Source organism: Kogia breviceps, chromosome 14, assembly GCF_026419965.1.
Source record: "Kogia breviceps isolate mKogBre1 chromosome 14, mKogBre1 haplotype 1, whole genome shotgun sequence".
In the NCBI taxonomy this organism is placed as follows: Eukaryota; Metazoa; Chordata; class Mammalia; order Artiodactyla; family Physeteridae; genus Kogia; species Kogia breviceps.
In genome coordinates this window covers 85,937,101-85,941,183 of record NC_081323.1, presented here as the reverse complement: position 1 = coordinate 85,941,183, position 4,083 = coordinate 85,937,101, and the positions used below count along the sequence as shown (strand labels likewise).

Sequence of the window (4,083 nt, the reverse complement as noted above, 5' to 3'; positions counted from 1 at the left end):
GAGCCTGTAGGCAGGAAGCGGCAGCCAGGCCCGCGCCCATTGGCCGGCCTCGCAATAACGCAAACTCCGGAGGCGCGCGATTGGCTGCGGCACGCTGCGTCACCAGCCGGCCTTGGGGTCTCGGCGGGGTCGCGCGCCCGCCCACTTCCGGGGTCTCGAAGAAGTTGAGCTTCGTGGGTGCGGTGGTGGGGCGGGCTGCCCCGCGCTCCCGGGACGGAGGCGGGCGTGCAGACCGCCCGCCGCCCCCCAGGACCTGGCTGGTCGCCCCCTAAGACCGCCCGCCACCCCCAGGTCCACCTTCCGGAGCAGGCGGTGTGTTCTCTGGGCCGCAGGCAAGGAGAGGGGCCAGGTCGGGAGGTGCCTGGGTGCGCGGACCGGAGGAGGGGGGAGGGGAGCCGGCTTCTGGGCGCTTGGTCTCGGGCATCGAAACAGGTGTGTCTAGGTGGTTTCCATCTAACTGAAATGTCTGAGTTCACATAAAGTTTTAACCTTCTTGGGAGAAATCGTGACTACGGCGTGGTGTGGTAGCAATAACAGGTCACCGTTTTGTTTAGGCTCTTGTGTTGCCAATGACAGAAAACCTAATTCGAGGTAGCTTATATAGTAATACTGCCATGTGAGCGCTGGCTAGGTGCCAGGCTCTGGTGTAAGTGCTGTATGTGGACCTTGGGATGGAGAAAGAAAAATAAACGAAAAAGGAGATGCGACTGATGAAAGGCCAGGCATAGCCAGACAGAAAGGCTGAAGCAGTGTCACTTGGACCTAGTCTCCCTCCCTTCCTCTCTGGTTCTTGCTCCTTCCTGAGGACGCACTGGGGAAGCCCTCCGTGGGTTGACTTCAGAGGGAGAAAAGGCAGAAGCCTCTGATTCACCCTGGATGGCATTATGGAGTCTTGTGTGTGATGAGGGAATGGCATGGGTGCACTGGCTTAGTCTGGAGATGTGAGTTGTTACGGATGATGTGTTTGTGTCCCTCCCCAGAATTCACACCTTGAATCCCTAATCGCCAGTGGGATGGTATTTGGAGACAGGGCCTTTGGGAGGTAATTAGGTCCTGAGGGTGGAGCCCTGATGAAGAGACTAGTGCCTTCATAAGGAGAGACACAAAAGACCTCACGTCTCTTCCCCTTGTGAGGATACAGTAAGAGGGTGGCTGTCTTCAAGCCAGGAATCAGGCTGTCCCCAGACGCCATCTCTACTGGTGCCTTGATCTTGGACTTTCAGCTTCCAGAATTGTGAGAAATATTTGCTGTTTAAGCCCCCAGTCTGCGCTTTTTTTGTTGTGGCAGCCTGAGCTAAGACCCTTAGCATAAGGGCTTGGCCAGACAGAGGGGGTGGTTCCTCAGAGGAAAATTAGGGTACTGTTAGCAGGAGTGGCCACTAGTCTGCAGAAACATTAGTCTCAAAGTAGAGACCACTGGATTCTGTTGTGTGTGTGACACTTTGTAGCCATTTTTTCTCTCTGGCCTTGGTTTCTACTTTAGAAGAAGCATGAATTTGGAGCTCTCCAAGGTCCTTGCAGTACTCATGGGCTCTGACAGTTCAGTGCCAGTTTTCCTTGATTCAGGGTCTGACCCAGTGGACTCTCTGGGGAGCCATGTTCCTCCCCATCGGCCACCCCCACCCCCCAGTCCTTCCAGGCTTCGCACAGCTGACTCTTCACTTATTGTCAGGAGGTCTGCATTTTTCTGCCCTCATCGCAACTGATTAGCCTCATTCCTATTTCTGCTTTTTTATCTTAACTTTCATTTCCTGTTTCTTTTTTTAAAAAAATTATTTATTTTTGGCTGCATTGGGTCTTCGTTGCTGTGCGCGGGCTTTCTCTAGTTGTGGCGAGCGGGGGCTACTCTTCGTTGCGGTGCGCGGACTTCTCATTGCGGTGGCTTCTCTTGTTGCGGAGCACGGGCTCTAGGCTCTTGGGCTTCAGTAGTTGTGGCTCGCGGGCTCTAGAGCGCAGGCTCAGTAGCTGTGGCGCACGGGCTCAGCTGCTCCACGGCATGTGTGATCTTCCCGAACCAGGGCTCGAACCCGTGTCGCCTGCCCTGGCAGGTGGATTCTTAACCACTGTGCCACCCGGGAAGCCCCCCTTTCCTGTTTCTTCTCCATCCTAACGCTGCTACTTCTCTCCTGGGCCAGACACAGTGGGTTCAGGTTCCAGGTCCATCACTTACTATGTGAGTCACTCACCCTCTGAGCCTGTGTCCTCCTCATCAGCAAAGTGGGAATAACGCCACCACCTGCCTCTTCGGGTTGGAGGGAGGATGAAGTGAGAGAGCGCGTGTGGAACACGTACAGCCGTGCTTGGCAGGCACAGAGCACCCGCGTAGTCCTCGTAGCTTTCTTACTGTCTCTGTGTAGCTGGGTTGGTGCACTTGCCATTTGCATCACTGCTTAGTGGAGGTTCCAGAAACACTTTAGAAACAAGCCTGGATCCAGCACCCTCCCAAATGATTGACGGGGAGAGATGCTTTCCAGGTGGCGGACGTTACCGTGTATATTCTGGTATTTGGGACAGGGAGGGATGGCTGGACTTTCCCAGCGGTTGCCCGTCACAGACTCCGGACGCGCAGGCTCAGCGGCCATGGCTCACGGGCCCAGCCGCTCCGCGGCATGTGGGATCCTCCTGGACCGGGGCACGAACCCGTGACCCCTGCATGGGCAGGCAGACTCTCAACCACTGCGCCACCAGGGAAGACCCCCGTAGGGGTTTTTTTGAGTTGTGTGTATAAAGGCAATTAATTAGGGGTTAAGGAGGAGAAACTGATAAGGTCAGGGGTAAATTACAAGGGTCAGGAGTAGACCAAAAGAAGACCCAGGGTAATTTGCTTAGCATAAGCTATGCTCCAGGAAGCAAAATAAAACTTGGATTCATACCTTCAATCCCTAGTGTTTACATTCCTGTAGGTATATGGGTCTCTATATTTATCTATTATCTGCCAGAAGCTTCTTAGGCAGGACCCACCTTCCACTTGCTTTATGTGTTACCCTGCGCTACGCCACATGACGGCTACTGGTCGACAGCAGTTTGAGGAGCTTCTAATGGCACTAAACTTGCCCAGAATGTTCAAAACCAGACCACCAGGGACTTCCCTGGTGGCGCAGTGGATAAGAATCCACCTGCCAGTGCAGGCGACACAGGTTCGAGCCCTAGTCCCGGAAGATCCCACATGCCGCGGAACAGCTGAGCCCATGTGCCACAACTACTGAGCCTGCGCTCTAGAGCCCGTGAGCCACAACTACTGAGCCCGCATGCCACAACTACTGAAGCCCGTGCGCCTAGAGCCCGTGCTCCGCAACAAGAGAAGCCTGCGCACCACAATGAAGAGGAGCCCCCGCTCGCCGCAACTAGAAAAGAGGCCGCGCGCAGCAACAAAGACCCAACGCAGCCAAAAATAAATAAATAAATTTATTTTTTAAAAAAACAGTCGTCCCGTAGACCCATCCAGTGGCAGGGCTGAGACTGATGCCCAGGGCTATGTACGTGAATTTTACTGTCCCTTCCGTCTTGCTTTGGACCCCGGGGGATGGGACGGGTGGTGAACCCTGGTCAGCAGTGGCAGCATTCTCACCCCCTTGCATGGTTGCTGGTCTCAGATCCCACGTGAACAGAGAGCTCACCCTGCCTGGACTGGAGACCACTTGCAGGAAGCTGCTGAGGTCCCCTCACGAGAGTAAGTCCCCGCAGCAGCTCTTCAGTTACTTTCAAGCCAATAAATGTGCAGGTGCAGAGAGAAAAAAACTCCAGGCTCCTGCTCTAAAGAGCTCGCTGCCTACCTTCCTAACACCCCAGCTGTATCTTACTGCTACCTTGAATGCCTTTCATATAAAATTCTGAATTCCTCTTTCTGGTCCCCCATTGTTTTCCCAAGTATATGTTTTAGGGGTCAAACGCTCTGCTTGAAATCTCTTTTCCAATTTGTATTTTACAGTTATGGTCACGCCTCTTTCTCCCCAAGCGGTAAAGCTCATCTACCAAAGGAAGCTTTAGGAATGCCAATTTCGGGATTGTTTGACAAGCTACTTCACTGCCTGGTGTAGTTCTTTGGGCATCACGGTAAGTACGTGACAAATACGAGTGAACGGT

General features: G+C 53.9%; 1 protein-coding gene across 1 annotated transcript in view; it reads left to right on the top strand.

The window, feature by feature from the left end:
* The first annotated feature begins 143 nt into the window (after window positions 1-143).
* Window positions 144-4,083, top strand: part of BRI3 (brain protein I3) — a 32,132-nt gene continuing 28,192 nt past the window's right edge. Inside the window, exons 1-2 of the mRNA XM_067012319.1 lie at window positions 144-312; window positions 3,929-4,053. The gene's annotated coding sequence lies outside the window, so the exon portion shown is untranslated. The remainder of the gene's footprint in view (window positions 313-3,928; window positions 4,054-4,083) is intronic.